Here is a 17345-nt window from a genome sequence, read left to right as displayed (position 1 = left end):
GCCCTGCTCAGAACAGGCTGTTTCTGTGTCTGTACCTTTAAATATGTAAATGAGCTGTGTCTGACCACGCCCCCTCTCTGGAAGGGCTTGGGTGGCTCTGGCTTTCTCGCTCCATGTCCTATTGTTTACAGTGAGAAGGCAGACTCAGAGGGCAGAACAAACACCTAGCTGTGGGAGTGTCACCCACCTGGGGGAGGGGCTACTGCCCTTTGTGATGTCATGAAGGGAAAATCTCCAAACGGCCTGTTTGAGCACACATTTTCTGAAAAGTGGAGCAGGCAAAAGGCTCATTATTGGGGGTGTGTGTAGACAGACTGGGGACACATATTTGTATTTTGCAGAATATGTGACCTTTAAACTCTTTCAGTGAATTTCAGTGAGAAGTTGCATACTTCAAATGCCTTTTATGGGATAGACTTTCATATTGTTATTGGATATTTATATTGAATCATGTGATATCTGCCTGTGCAAAAGTGCATTCCCTTTATTGACAACAAAAATGAAGCCTGGAAATGTCAAGTTTTTGTATGATGTTGCAGGTTGAAGGTCTGGACCATTTTCACATTTTGGCCACTTCTTATTAAAAACCAGGGTTTTGGGAGTCCTCTAAAGGCATTCCTGAGCCTCTAGTCTTTCTAAAACTAACTGAACTGGCACTGCTCGGTGCTAAGCCTCTTTAAAAGCCAGAAGAAATCCCACTTTTGGCGCTGAAGTTCTTGTATTAGTTCAGAGTCTTACTGCTGAAACCCAAAAAACCTCAACGACTAAAGGGAGTCATAACACACAAGCTTCAAGTGACAGATGAGGACAATGACACCTGGAGATTGGGGAACTCAATGTTCCCAAAGCAGTGCCTCGTCTGTCGTGAAAACTGACCCTAAAAGGCCTCTGTAGTGAATACTGCCAGTAATGCAACGGTCTAGAAGAGCTCTGTCTGTGTTTCGTTCTGTCCGTGTGGGTGTGTTAATCCCAGATATCATGCTTGACAACCTTCTGCTCAACAAAGAGGGACATTGTTTGAGGCGGAAACAGAGAAAGTTAAGACGCAAAGAGTGTGAGAGAAAGAGCGATGTGAAGGAGAGAAATGGACCGACGGATAATCGACCCAAAGAAAGTGTAAGGAAAACCCTGATGAGAGAACAAACATGTAGACTCAAGTTCAAGCACTTTCAAAGTTCCTCAACCTAAACTTCATGGACTCCTGAATCTTTATAATCACATCTACTCTAAGCTGTTAGGGCCTTGTGATTCCAACGCTGCTCAAAACATGGCGGGAATCAAAACCTTAAGACAATGAAAATGGAATCAACTGGAAAACACAGAATGAGAGATTTGGTGAAAGGTGGTTTATGAAAAAAATCAGTGTTTTTTTCCCGACCAATCAAAGTGTTTTTCACAGCACCTGAGCTTAACGAATGGATTAAAACTGTGACCAAAAGTTAATCAGAAGGCACTTGGAAACAAGTCTATCTGGACTCTTTAGCAACAGTTCTAGCACAGCGGCAGCAGGAGATTAAAAAGAGGTTACTGTATATCAGATTTCAGTTATGTTTCTAAAAGCGGAACCTGGTGCGGCACACATCTAAAGACGAAGCACGCTCTGTGGTCTGCAGGGTGGCAGCAGTTAAAGCCTTAATGTCCTTTAACAGAAAGGTCACAGCTTCACCTCCTGCAGTACAGTCTGACATGCTGAAGTGTGCGTCTAACCCGAGTGCTGGTAATCGACTTCAGACTAAAGCAGGATATATTTAAGGACGAGATAACCAGATACAAACTCCTCACATGAACTTTAAGTTAAGAAATAAACATCTCAGATTTAGGTAAATCTGAAAACAGACGCCATGTTCTTATGAATCTGTGATCAGCTGACTCTGTTCCTTCAAAACAAAGTGCACGACCTAAAAAGACGATTCAATATTCACAAGTTGGTTTTAAATAATCCACCAGATGTCCTCCAACTTGCATCACGTTGTGAACCACCAAAAGTAAGAGAGATCAAAGCAGCTGAAGGCCGAACGGTCAATCATCACCAGTCATGATCAAATAAAAATCAAGTATGAAGTGACAGACAGGAAGGTCGGACAGCAGGGAATCAAACGTTAAAATCTATGAGATCTCTACATCAAAGTCTAAGAACCACAGGGGGTCCAAAAAATTAATCTATCCAAGAATATTACATCTTCACCAGTTGCATGAGCTGAACACAAAATACAAATAATATAATGACATCGCCTCTTTGCGTTATTGCATCATGGAGCTGTGACGGTATGAGATGATCGGTCTTCCGGGTCATAGTGTAGTTCTGTTTCAGCAGCAGTGGAGCAGAGCAGTGGGAACTACAAAGATCATAATCCTTTGGGCCCCGCTCACTCCCTCTGTTCAAAATCTTACAGGTTAAACCAGAAAGGAGCCCGCTGAGATCCGATCTCTGACCTCCACAGAACAATAAGGAGGAAGTACCAACGCCTTCGGTATTCTACTATCGTGTTGTGACTGGTTTCATTTTTCACACACAGCACATCTGGTGACCCCGGCATAACTCTGTGGTAATGTGCGGTACGAGCGTGACTTGTCACACCAGTGAACCGAGATGCTTATCTGCTTCTCCTCAGATGGAATGACAAACGACCCGTCACCCTGTGGCACTTTTTAACTCTGCATTTCCTCTAATGAGGTTTAAAGAGAAATAGTTTCAGAAGTCAGTCATGTTTCACACACAAATAGAACACAACGACAGAAATGAATACCTGCCCGGTTTACAGGATGTGCGCAAGAAAGTCGACGACACAATGAAATGTCTTTGTCCTTGCTAGTCAGCAAATTTATTGGTCCAGCCATCCATCCATTTTCTTCCGCTTATGCAAGGTCGGGTTGCGGTGGTAGCAGGCTCAGTAAGTCAACCCAGACTTCCCTCTTCCCAGCAACGTTTTCCAGATCATCTTGGGGGATTCCAAAACCGAATGCCTTGCCGCTCCAAAAGGCAGCTGGTTAGTTTGTCGGAAACAGCCGCACATTGCTGACGCTGAGCGCTAGCTTATGTTACGGACACCGTGCTGCATCAGTGTACCAAGGAAGGAAGTGGGGAGAGTGGATGGAAGAAAAAACCAGCGCTGGGTTAGCTGTGGTCAAACCGGCTAATATAATGTGTGTTACCACCACAGGAAAAAAACAAGTGATGATAAAGAGTGTCAAACAGAAGTCTGAAGGTATTTTGGGACCTGTGAAACTTAGTTTGTCCAATATAGGCAAGTAAATGTCAACAGTTAGTGGCAAGCTTTGTATAGAATAAAGTCACCACCAAACCATGAGCTAGTAAAAATGTTTTCTGATAATTATAAAGACTTGTAAACTCTCAAGCTTAGAGGTAGCAAAAAATATATTCAGGAAAGCTGCAAATAATAATACATCTTGGAAACTTTACCAAAACTTCTTCATGAAGCTCATGAAACTTTATGATTTTTGGAAAAAGCTAAAGTTGGAGAAGGGGGCTCGCCTCACTGTCAGATTATTTTCTTGTTCAGGCTGATAAAGTATCAAGTATATCCAATTTTTTTAAAGATATTTTTGGGCCATTTATAGATAGGAAAGCTGAAGCGAGACAGGAAGTGTTGTGAGGAGAGCATGGAGGATGACATGCAAGCGAGGACTGTAGCTACTACTAGCCTCTGCACATGGGGGGGGGGGGGGGGGGGCTCAACATAACCACAATGCTATAATTCAATTTGACTTTATAGCACTTTATAACACTTTCTGTGCTGTTCAATACTATTTCTGTAATCACTCTGTGCAAAAACAAACTTGAAAACCTGCATGTTTACTCAAACATACCGATGTGACGCCTCATGTACAAGAAGTTAATTTTCAACTAACAAAAACAATGCAATGCAAGAGGCGGAGCAACAGGAAGTCCATGAATAACCTATAAAGATACTAGAAGTTATTAGAGAGGGGGGGGAGGGGGGGTGTACAAAACACTTATAGGTGGATGATGTGGTTCGAAGAATACAACGTTTGCAGAAGAAAGCAAACCCTCGCCTAGAGGAAATGTCGCTCATGTTAAAAAACCACAGACACACACACACACACACACACACACACACACACACACACACACACACACACACACACACACACACACACACACACACACACACACACACACACACACACACACACACACACACACACACACACACACACACACACACACACACACACACACACACACACACACACACACACACACACACACACACACACACACACACACACACACACACACACACACTGTTAGCTCCAAGGTTACCTGCTCTGAATGTTGACCTAAAACCTGCTTGTGCACATTTTAAACCTTCTCGCCTTACAGCTGAGCCCTCGTGTTTGACTCGGGGCAGTAAGTCATGTCTAACTTCACACTTGAGTCAAAAAGTCAACACATAATATGTATTCAATATGCAGTTAGACATTTGGTATCAGCTGTTTCTAACTTCCCCGGTTATACGGAATCAACTTTTTTTTCTACATAATAGTGGAAGGAATACTGTCGATTAATTACCAACTACAAGTCTAACTGTGTCTTAAAATACCTCATTAGAACTCGAAAATCACACCTCAGACACGCCTGCATGGAGAGGATTAGTCTGCAAAAATGTGGAGGTCAGACGTCAGCCTTGGTCTTGCAGTCAAACTCATGCTGGGCGATTCCCCACATGAGCTTGACCCAAAGGCACTTTTGTGAAGCCGCTTTTAAAATCTGACAAAGAAAAGTCTGCTCGGGGTTGGATTGCTGACACCAAATATCGATATTTAAAGCTAAACAGATTTTCCTATTTGGCTCAGCTCGACACAGCTTCACGAGTCCTCAGGTCGGCTCTGATGACATGAACAGAAGTAAAATAGCCAAAGAAGAAGTTGTCAGCACGATAAAGAAGAAGAAGAAAGCAGGATGTCGGACAACATCGAACAGAAGTATCATACATCGTATCTTGTCGTGAGTTACCCTGCGTTTCCCACCGCTATCAACATCAATCCAGAAAACGAGCACGATGTAGTCCACGAGTCTGTAGTAACATCCATCCATCAGCTCTCAATTCTTTCTCCCTTCCCTTGAACATCTTTTCCTCTCTCTACAGTGGCTCGACAAACGCCGTCTCCTTCCACAAAACGTATCAGCGGGCCATTCTTCTCCGCTCTGGTATCATCATGCTGTGTTAGCAGGGCTAGCAAGTGATGTGATGCAAGACTGCCTGTTGTCATGGCTGATATGGTCCATGAAACGCTAACTGCTTCAGTGTTATTCAGCTCCATGCACTGAGCTCATGATGGTTGAAATGTTCCTCTGTTCAAGTACTTTTACCAAACAGATTGTCCAACAGCCTAAAGTTGAATACAACACTGAGATGGTAGAATGAAACGCTGCAACTGTCACATGATAACAGCAGCTACAGACTCAGTAATATTTAGTGATGAATACTTTTAGTTCTGCACAGAAGATGGAGTATTTTCACGTCAAGAGGAAGTGAACTCCTAATAAGTGCCCAATAAATTATTAACTTGAGGGTTCAAAGTGCGACTTTGAGTGCGGGCAGCGTTTGTGCAAACTTTTTCGATTCTGGTTTCTGTGTCTTAAAGGCATAAACCAGCAGGACCAGTCAGGCTGAGAGGCGTGGAAAATGGTTAAGAGGAGCGGCAGCAGCATTATGGAGAATTTAAAAAAAGAAAAAGACAGAGAAAGTCAGAAAGAGACGGTGAAAAAGGGAGATCAGAGAAGAGAAGGCAGCGGGGAGGAAGGAAGTGACAGGTTCAAATAAAAGAGAGGAAGCATGAATATTAGAGGCGGTAAAGCCCCTGTTTGCCCTTGAATCGGCAGTTCACAGCTCTCGCCCAGTTTAGCTGCGCTTCCCAGGCTGGCCCTGTCACTGATAAATTAATAAGCACATGTCTTCAGGGGGAGACTCAGACTTTTCCCAGCCTCGTTATCTCCATCTCTGGAAGCAGAATCAACTCTTTTTTTTGATTGTTAGAGGGAGGAACGTCCAACAAAAATAGTAATCCTAACAATGCTGTGTAAAACAGAAATGTAAGGCAGTAGATTTACCTTAATTTTACCTGTGCAATTGTGTGGTGGGAGGTTAGACAAAGAGGGTCAGTGGGTTTGAATATTTTCTGTTGACCGTCATCGTTATCATCATAACTATCAGCATCTTTTGGACTTTTGGTTTAGAAGTATTTTTCACTCTTTTATCTAATAAATCAACAAATCTGGACCTTGAATTTTATTTTGATAGGAACGAGTCACAGGAACAGGCCTACTTAGTCTCTGTGTGGCATCCTCCAATCTAAGCCGCTACAATGCTGGTATAACGTGTCATGACATGGATGTTTTTGCCATACCGTCATCGCTGGTTTAAACACACACGATTGGTTGTTGAGCACACATGAGGCAAGACCGATTCCTCAACCTACCAGGTGGATAAATAAAGGTAGAGTAAAATAGTGAAAGCAATATGATCTGAGGTAACATCGCCCACCTCTAATATCAGCTCTATTTTTGGGCCAGTGATTAGTTTGTCTTAAAACCAGCTGCTCTCATCAGCACCATCACACGTTGTGTACATTATGTGTACTCTACACATTCACTGGAGTAAAGCCCTCTGCAGCTAGCAGTTAATTGCCACTTTGCACCTTCATGGCCAGGGTTAAGTGCCCTGTTTAATAACATTGGTAGAAGGAGGAGGAGGGAGACTCTGAGAGCGACTGATTTAAAGTCTAAATCCTGCTTCACTGCTCCGCTCCAGGTTACAACATCTTGTCACTGTCCACTTTACTTTCTCAGAAGGCCTGACATATCCAACAAGATCTCTTTGGGGAGAACAGTGACATAAGATTCATTCTTTGCAGCCCTGAGGGGCAGAAAGCATGAACGCCTACAGTGGAAACAAGCGCAGCTCCGTGTGAGGGACTGAGTGAGTGGAGCATTTTGTTCGCTTCATTTGCATAAAGTTTGCCTTGTTGCCAGAGACCGTATCTGCTTATTGACTCTTCAAAACAAACAAAAAGAAAAACATTTCAGTCACTACATCAGACCCCAAATGAAAAGTTTAGCTTTGCTATGTATCTTTCAAGACAAGGGCTCACTTTTTTAATACTGAATAATTTTAGGGAAACCCAGGAAATTCACCAGTTAAAGAAGATGACTTTTTGATCCAGTAGATGTCGCCCTTGGGCGTCAGCATGAAACCAAAACAAACTGCTTTTTGGCCACACCTCCTCCAGACTGAAGCCTCCGCTCTCCTCCAGCGACACATTATCATGAGCGTCTCGATGGTCACTGGGTTCAGATTAGCTGATCACAGAGCCATACATTTTTGCCCTGATTTGACCGACAGACATGCACAGTGGTAACCGACCAATCATCACACCCAATGTGATGACTGCTGGATGGAAGAGGGCGGAGCTAAACGACATCCAGAAAGTTACTGTTATAAAACAGTTGTCGCCAGAGCTCGACAACAGTCTGTCTCGTAGTTTCATCTCGCTTCTACGACTTCATCAGTCTTCTTTCACTTCACCATTGAGTTTTTTTTACCTCGTGACTGTGCTCTCATTGGTCACCAGCACTGACGTGACAGAAAAGGCGGTCGACGGCTCATAACGTGTAGTCTGCCCTCGACATTAGGCATCATATGTGTGCTACTAAGTGTTTTACTGTGACACACAACAAGAACTACACCTCTCAGCCACATCAGTGCATCACAGCTCAAGTGTGATCCAATCCTCTGCAGAGCTTCCTGAAGCCCCTGGATCCAGCTTCGCCTCAGACAACGACATTGAGCTTCATTGATTTAGTATTGATCTTTATCACCTCGCTCTCTTGCTGTGTCTCATACTGATGGAAATTTACAGACCACTGCACACTAAAACGCAAGCCACTGTGCATTTGCTGCTTTAAAAAAAAAAAAAAGATCCCTCTCCCATCTGTTGTCTTTTCTTTTCCGTACATGCCTGACAACTCTATGAAAGCAGTGACAGTACAATGAGGAAGTGAGACTTCAGTGAATGAACGAGGAAATCCCGAGCCTGTAGTTAGAAATCACTGAATAAACCCTGTTTGCTCTATTGTACGTAAACTGAATAGGAATCAATTAACACAGAACAAACGGCTCACACAGGGTAGTACAAGTGCTGTCATTTCCATCTGTGTGTGTGTGTGTGTGTGTGTGTGTGTGTGTGTGTGTGTGTGTGTGTGTGTGTGTGTGTGTGTGTGTGTGTGTGTGCAAACAATAGATCAAAACACCAGCTGTGACAGTAAACTGACAAATGAGCAGGCAGGAAGCATTCAGATAATGACCAAGCACACTGACGGAGCAGTTTGAAGGATCTTCTCACACTGAATTTAACCGATGTGCATGGACCAACTTGGTGCCTTCTAGGGCTGAGCTCATGAATGGATATGGCAATATATTGTTGTGTACTAAAAGAATCGATAAGGCAGTGACTCTGGGATGGCAGTTTTATAAGACACATCGCCTACGGGGTTGTCACACCTCTTAAAACAGAAAAAACCATTGGCTTGATCTGATGCAAACAGTCTGCACGCCTGGGTGGAAAATGCTGCTTATGATTGGGTAGAGGTTATGAAATTTTTTTTCTTCCTGTATTTCCAGTCACATGACACATTCAATAGACGCTGCACAGTTATAGCAGTAGTACCATAAACCTACGCAGGAAACGTTCTCAACCCCAGAATAACTTAAATCCCTACTGAAAAAATTGATTTCTTGTACCCAAGCTTCTAAATGATCTCTGTTATGGTTCGGTAAAACAAAAAAGGTCAAGTTGTACGGCTGGGAATGAATACTTATCTACAGACAACATGTAGAGCTTCTCACACCAAACCCCTGCCAGTACCTTGAGACGTCTTTATGGCAAAGAGGTCAACAGCTTAAAGAACCCCTGAGCTACTGCCGCAGTTCAGCTGTCACATGGCTCTAACGTCTTCTAGTCTTTTATTTCTCTTGGTTTAAATAAACGAGTCTGAAATATTGGTATCAGTATTTTTGAAGACCAGTTACCGTCCAGGATATGAAAGAAAATCCTCCTCAAAGCCTTTTCTCTGGAAAGACAACAACACGTCAATAAAAGATGCTTCCCCCTGCAGAAGCCTGTGTTATTTCAGCTGTCTAATGGAAGATCTGTATTTGCACAATCGTGGGGCCGGGTCAGTGCCGCGCTGTGTGAAAGTGCCTCTGGCCATTTTGGCGTAACATAAACCAGAAGATAATCTTCCACGGCTTCTTTTTAGATTATCAGATTCCCCTTTTCTAGTCATTGTAATTTCATCCAACAGGTTACAGTAAGAAAGGGATGTAGGTGTGTTCATCCGAGAGCAATCATTAAAAGCAAGTCATACCTTAAACCATCAATGTGTTTTGAAGCACATTTCTATACAGGTGTGAGCTCAAGCAGAAGGATTTGAAGCTGGTGAATTTCTGGCAGTGTGGCTCCAGCTTTAGAGAGATTTGGACCGCGCTTGGTTTAGCTTGGCTGCCGTCTACCACTCACTGACCTGGCAACAACAATCCCACACTGCAGGCAGCTGCGCGGTCATGACACTGCTGTGACCGCTGTGTGTGGGGCTGTTTTCCCTCCATACAAAAACCATGGGTCGTCTTACGTTTGCGGTCTTATCTCACACAGCGGGTAGGCTGGAGGGGTTTGACTCGGTTGGTATGTGTATACGTGAGATCTTTCACGTATACCATCTGCGGGTTCAGCTGAGGCACAATCACTGGAAATTAACAACAGATACGGCATTGCCTTGATACTGCATGTCTTTCTTTGTATTGTCACCAAGGTAACTCAACATTAACAAACACTTGCATCAAATGCACCGCTTATCTTGATGTTGTAGCTCGATAAAATTGTTCATATACATACTTTTAGGACCAACAGTGTATCGGTCTTCACATAAGACCACAATAAGCTTCACATAAAGGATGTAGGGGTTGGAGAAAATGTGAATTATGTGAGAAACAGCACACACTACAACTACCAAATCGACGACCAAATTACACAACAACACTTCGCTAAAACAGTGCCTAAAAAACTGAAAATATGAACCTTTAAACGTGGGATATTTTGCAAGACTTTTTCGTACTAGTTTAACAAGGTTGATCTTAAACTTGCAGCTGAGTGCAGAACACGGTCAAGTGCCATAACCTATAGCTGACACAACAACAGTCCTGCAAACACTTTTCCAACATCAGCACCAGAGCACAGCTGACCTTCGCCCCGGTCATATCTGCTGTCTCTTACACAATAACCTGGTTGTTTTTTTGCTAACAGGTTCAGCTTCACTAAGCTAACAGAATAGACTTTGCATAAGTCATGTCGTGTTCATTCTGCAGAGTAGCCGCTGTGTTTGTTTTCAACATATTTGGGTTGTTGTTGCTTCTGCAGAGATACTGAACCTTGTAACCTCAAACATGACCACATGAGACTTCACGATGAGCGCTACAGATTACATCTTGAATCTGCAGTATAACTTATATTATTATATTATTATAGCACACAGTAGTCGGCCACTTGATTGGGTACTTTGGTCCAATCAAACATGAGCCAATACAACAGCTCTGAAGTGATCTCTGCTTTTACAAATTTTAAAGAGGCAAAATTTCACAAAGTACGTAAATCTGAGTTTGCAGGGGTTCTGAACTAAACAGCATCTGTCAAGACGTCCTTCCTAACGTTGCATTACACACATCTGAGCGTAGTTAGGGCACTTTTGCAGGGGGAAATCAGTCTGAAAGGGCTATTGTCTCACCCCAAGTTAGTCGGGGTAAGCTTACATTGGATAGTTATGACATTATTGCTAAAGATCAAATCCGCCATGAAGCAATTGAATGGGATTTTTACCACACTGTTAAGCCCTATACAGTTCAATCAAGCAATCAAACTTTATTTATATAGCAGCTTTCAGACAAATTAAATTGGCAGTTCAAAGTGCTTTACAAGAGTGCAGAAAAGTTATTGACGAAAAGTAGTTTATAAAATCATTGAGAGACTAATGCACACCAATACGAATTTAAAAAATATGTATAAAAATAAAATTAAATATGACACATAAAAGCAATAAGATATTAAATTAAATACATAAGAGGAAAACATTTAAAATTGTCGTAGGATAAAAAAGACGATACAGTAATGTTAAGATTTGAATTGATATAAAGAACTATATTAAAGCCAGACTGAATAAATGAGTTTTAAGATTGTGGGCTCCTCTCAGACCCTCAGGAAGGTCGTTCCACAGTCTCGGAGCGTAACAGCTGAAAGCAGCATCACCAAAGGTTTTCTGTCCTGCTCTGTGGAACAACTAAGAGAGAGGAACTGGAGGATCTGAGGGGCCGTACTGGTTCATAAACTAAAATCATGATCTGATAGGTCGTCTGGTGCAAGGCCATGTAATGCTTTATAAACTAATAACATAATTTTTAAATCAACACGAAAACTAACAGGCAGCCAGTGTAAAGATTTTAGGAGGCTGGTCTGAGTCATGAAAGTCCCGGATTGAAAGTGAGTCCATATACTCCGGCCCTGTGTACTGTACACCATATGTTACAGCCAAATCCTCTTGTAATGCAGGCCACTGGCCGGATAAGATTATGCAATGTGCCGAGGCTTTCACAGGGGCACAGACATGAAAAAGTCAGAAGAATCAAATAATTGCACAAAAAGATGTTTTGCAGCAGCAAAGACAAATCCTGCAGAACATTCCAGCACAGACTGTTTACTGGGAGCTGGAGCATCAAGAAGTCCCCCAGTAAAACCAGCAAAGAGCAGAAAGCGAAACTACAGACACCAGCTCAACAGAAGAACAAAAAACACCGGAAGTAGTGTCTTTGTAGTTCTGTAAACTGTTGCATAAAAAAACAAAAAAAAGTAAAAACAGATTATTATTCTTCATATTCTCGACACACAACTACAAAATATAAAATTCTAAATTAAGCACAATTTAAAAGAAGCTATTCCAGTTGTGTTGACACCACCCTAAAAGCATGAAATATGTAATTATTTACGAAATGTGCATGTTTCTGTGTGTCGGTAGTTCACAGCCACAGATGTGATGGAGCTGCTTCCAGGTGCTAACTGTTAGCCGTTAGCTTCCTACCACCAACTGAAGGCGTTAACGTGTCTTAACACCCCTCTGTGTGATTTAATGTTACCTTGTAAAATAAAGACGTTACAGCATAACAATCCCCAAACTATAAAAAAAAAAAAAACGAGCAGTGAAACGATTTAAAAAAATAAATAAAGAAAAGACACAATGCAAAGCGTCGGGACAGAGTTAGCTTAGCATGTTAGCTGCTAAGATGCTGCTGAGAGGAGCGGTTAGCACAGGGAGCTAATCGGTCGCTTCGGGGGTTTCTTACCAGGTCAAAACAAACAGGACCGCGCAGCAGGATGCATTAATTTCTGGATTTTTGGTTTCTGCAGCCGACGTCTGGAGGAGGTGGGGACAGCAACTTCGATGAAATCAAATCAGGCGGTGTAGAAATGTTGTCAGGAACATTGTAAATACACACTAAGATAAATAATTTGGTTCCTGCTTCTTCTTTTTCTTTTTTCCTGCTCGGATGCTCCGTTTCTGCAGGTCGTCGTTGCTGCTTAGCGAGTCTGTAGCTCTGTAGCCTCTCTCTCTCTCTCTCTCTCTCTCTCACTCCAACACACTCACTACCGCGCGCACACACACACACACACACACACACACACACACACACACACACACACACACACCCCTCGGAGGGCTGGACCTGCCAAACTCTGACCACGCCCTCCAGACCGACAGCAGACATGCAAACACAGTCAACTTCATAATTATTGATTTGTTTGAATACAATCAATCAATCAAACTTTTCCCCATGCACACTTTATTCTATTTCAGTATTCAAACAGTTCTGGTTTCTTTATTCCTGATGTTTCTTATCCATCATTGCATTACGGTCACTTTATTTATCTCATTTTTACCTTTACAGTTATATTGTTTATATTAGTTCTGTCACCATGCACCTTATTAACTTATCATTTAGTATTTGCCTACTTGCACATAGCTCTGTATATATATATTTATTTCTCGTTTACTGCACATAGTTCTGTATATATATATTTATTTATCGTTTACTGCACATAGTTATGGTTACATCTGGTCACTACTGCACATAGAATAGAATAGAATAGATGTTTATTGTCATTTGCACAGGTACAGGACAGTACAGGTACATTGGAATTCTTGTGCGTTTCTCCCTGAGTCAGCTTCTATAAAAAAAGGTAAAATTATATATAAAATAGAAAAACATTGTAAGAAAAAAAAGAGTAGAAAAGTACAAAAAATGTAAAAGTAAAAATATATAAGTTGTAGTAGCAGCTAAGTGATTTAAAATAAACTGTACAGAAGTTATACACTGTATTAAAGCAAATATATAATATAAAAAAATAACAAGGGGAACACTGTACAATAAAATGAAAATATAAATATGTTTTCTTATTGCACTTATTATCTCTTATTGCAATTGAGGTTATTCCACACATATTTTTCACATTATATAATTGCACTGTTTTTTGTTTTTAAGGTTAATATTGCCTATGGTTACATCTGTTTACATCTGTTAGTCCGATCAATGTCCACTTCTATCTACTCTTTTTATATTTTGTATTTTTAAGTTAAGTTTAAGCTTTAAGTTGTATTTGAATTGACACTTTATATTTAGGTTAAAATGTTTCGTCTACTTGCTCTGTTGTTAATTTACTGCTCTGTGTGCCACCCGGGTACAAATAAAGTTTTTTGAATTGAATTGAATTGAAATCAGACTTAGGCTACTAGCCGAGTGTTGCTGCACACAATAAAGGCAGCTGTCCATCAGAGGCTCCTGATGCATTTAGTGTTGAAACAGTCTGCCAATCGAAACCAGGAGAAGAAGTTACAAGACACACGTTGATGCTGGCTTTATAGAGCAGGGGTTCCCAAACATTTCACCTCGGGACCCCCTAAATAGCTGCGACTACAGACTAGGGACCCCCGACCTAAAAAGCCTCTGCATGTTTCTAATAAGCTCCACGAGCAGAAACGTGCTCAAACTAGGATCAATATTGGAGATGCTTTTTGAAAAATGGAGAGAGGTTAGAACACAGAAAGGTTTACAGACCCATGCAGAGCTGGATAAACACTGAAGCTTCAGTGTCTGCAACATTAACAACCTACCTCACTTAATAACAGTTTCTTCACTGGAAGGGCTCCTTGGATGGACCTTCTCTCGGGTGTTCCTTCTTCATGTTTGGATCACCCTGGGTGGCAGGAAACACATTTCCTCCCCTGGACGTGGCCTTTATCATCATTTATCTTCATGAGAAGAGCACTTATAGGAGGCAATTTAACCCTTTCATAGATTATTGTGATCTTTTTTATATTATTTATCTTTCAGGATCAAAACCTACCCAGAGACATTTCCCCGTCAGACATTTTGCAGAATAAGGAACATAAGACATCCAAGCACACTTGTCAGAGTCAAAAGCCTACGCAATACAAAAAAATAACTCAACACCTGTCCAAGAAAGATCTGAATGAAGTGAGTTTGAGTACCAGCTGTGCAGCAGGTTTGCCTACTGTCTTAAAAAGCAAAATGAAATGAGGCCTGGTGATTTTTAACTCCACTTGTTTGATTGTTTTTCCTGACTTTCTGCAAAGACAAACATTCTTTCTGGTGTACATTTAAAGTTTTCTACTACTTCCCGTCTTTGCTGTGCATATGTTTTGTCTGAAAGTGATAAAAGGGCCGTCTCTTAATGACGCCTGTCCCAAATAAAGGCCGACTGAAGTTAACAAAAGCCCGGGCTGTTTGTAGAAGTTTTACATTATACATAGTCATAAGTCAGGCAACCAAGGACTTTTCTGTAAAAGCATTTAATCCATCAATTAGATCAATTCAAATGAACTGATCTGAATCTTAAACAAAGTCTTACATTAGCTTCATCATATAGGCAGAGACTTTAATAATCCTTTTCAGGAAATAGAACTGTCACAGCTGCTGCAATCAAGATATTTCTGAGTTCTACTTTGTACGTTTTGGTCCGTTTTAAAAACAGATTTTTAGTATATATTTTTTGACGTCTTGTTTTCAGATGTTTAAATGTTCTGTCTGGTGTTTTTATGTAATGTCTGGACTGTGTTTGCAGCCGCTGTCACTGTGTCATCTCCTGCAAAGGGTTATTAAAGTATCCATCTCTTCAGCCATCGGTCTCATATGAAATCAGTTGATCTCTACTGCCACCTGGTGGACTCGTTGCATCACTGCACTTTTATCTAAAATAACTCCCATCAACAACAACATCACTTTCCTTAAGTTTCACTTAAGTTTCACTTTCAATTCCAACAGTCAAGTCAAAGAATGAAACACAGAAATTAGCTTCTCTAAAGACACTTTATTGATTCTTCTTCTTTTTGTCATTATTTTCGTTTTACACTCAGTGGAAAGTTTGTGTGTTTGGTGGACATTTCCAAACACTCACCCTCTGAATATCTGTTATCAATCCAAGATTTAAATAGCAAAAAAACAACTCTACTGCAGTAATTCAAACTACATGACACTATCAAGTCTAAAGGTGAAACTCTCGCTAACATACAGGCTGTACCACGGAGCCCGGAGGAGACATCAGTGTGACTTTATTTATTTAAATGTGCTTTCTATTAAACGCATGTTTTAGTAACCTGCCACACGACAGCCTCTCAAATCACACAGAAGTACACACTCCTGTTAATAAAGGATTTTTTAAATGCATCAGAGTGCCTCAGACTTTCAGTTCAGTCTGCCATTTCTTCACAAATAATTTATTTATTAGCAATTTGACCTCTGACCCCTGTCCTTGAAGCGCACCTGATTGTTTCCTCTACATTTTTTGACCCAGTGCAGCACTCACTTCAACCTTTTTCTATAGCACAGAAGTTGCACAGAGGTTGGAAAGGTTGCATGACACTGAAAGACTTTTATTTTAAGGAAATGTAACATATGGGGGCGCAGGTAGCTTAGCTGCTAGTGCGTGCGCCCCCATGTACGGAGGCTCAAGTGTTGGAGAGTGTGCGGCCCGGGGTTCCATGCGACCTCTGGCTCCTTTCCCGCATGTCATTTTCCACTCTCTCTCTCTCTCTCTCTCTCTCTCCTGGTTTCTGACTCCATCTCTGTCCTAGCTCTAAAATAAAGGCACCAAAGTAATCTTTCAATGTGCTTTGTTTCTCAAATAGTGCGTGCATGTTATTATAACGGGTGCATGAAATAGAAATCGTGCATGCATTGTAAAAACAGAAACCATACTGACGTCACCTCCCCTCCTCCGTACTAAACGGGTGCATTTACAAAATGAAGCTTTTTTTTCATATTCATGTATAAGATATAAAACAAGAGTAATGCACATTCTTCAAAAGATAAAGGGAACGTTGTGCTGTCGTTTAAATGCAGATTTATGTTTGAGTGAATCCTCTTTGCTGGAAACAAAAAAAAACAGATGTCATTGATAAAAAGTGTATCCACAGCATACCAAATGGTGACACGTCTGACCGCATTGTTCAGGAGATTTACTTGATGAGAGATTAAATTGAGGACGGGCAGATTATCGTCTCCCAGAAGGTGTGCATGAAAATCTGGATGATCAAACGATGTACAAAAAGTGAAAGTCTTGTCTCCGAGCTAAAAAAAGAAACACAAATAAAATGTTTTCTGATGATTTAAAAAAACACAGTTCACGTCCAGATTTAAAGGGTTACTTTGATAATATTGTGTATTTTTTTGTTGTCAACAGATCGATCCTGCCTGAAGTTTTTTCTGGTATAACTTCCTCGTCTGGACTTTGTGACTCCACTAATCGCTGGCGACAGATCCTCTCTACTTTGGTGTTTTACGCCGTCTGATTTATGTGGTGCTCCCTCTAGAGGAATCGTCCAGTAACACGCTTTGTACATCGGCAAGTATGTGAACATTTACGCCTATGAAGCAGCCGGTTGTCTACGCTTACATGTGGCTCAAAAGCAACTTTATTTAAACCCTTAGTCTTCCTTTTGCCTGTGTTTATAGATTTTGTCCACCACCCAGTACTCAACCATTCAGATGTGTGTGCTGCTTGATACTTTCATTGTAGTAAAAACCCACAAGCATGAACTGTGTATTCATCCTCAGCTGAAAGTAGTCCCCTGCAGTCGTCCATGTTTACTGTTCTCAGCTGTTACAGGAACTTATATAGTTTTGTTCCTGGTGTGTTTTAAAGGTAAACATCTTCATAAAAGGGAATAAATGTAGTTTAGA

General features: G+C 41.3%; 1 protein-coding gene across 3 annotated transcripts in view; it reads right to left on the bottom strand.

Moving 5' to 3' along the window:
* Nucleotides 1–12698, bottom strand: part of fam13b (family with sequence similarity 13 member B) — a 70542-nt gene extending 57844 nt beyond the window's left edge. For 2 of the 3 annotated variants that reach the window (XM_061047592.1, XM_061047593.1), the window contains exon 1: nt 12432–12698. The gene's annotated coding sequence lies outside the window, so the exon portion shown is untranslated. The remainder of the gene's footprint in view (nt 1–12431) is intronic. The other variant, XM_061047594.1, reaches the window with a different exon arrangement.
* Nucleotides 12699–17345: the final 4647 nt, after the last annotated feature.

This window comes from Labrus mixtus, chromosome 10 (assembly GCF_963584025.1).
Source record: "Labrus mixtus chromosome 10, fLabMix1.1, whole genome shotgun sequence".
Taxonomy (NCBI): Eukaryota; Metazoa; Chordata; class Actinopteri; order Labriformes; family Labridae; genus Labrus; species Labrus mixtus.
The sequence above is the reverse complement of the archived record's forward strand: the minus strand, read 5'-3'. Positions and strand labels throughout refer to the sequence as shown.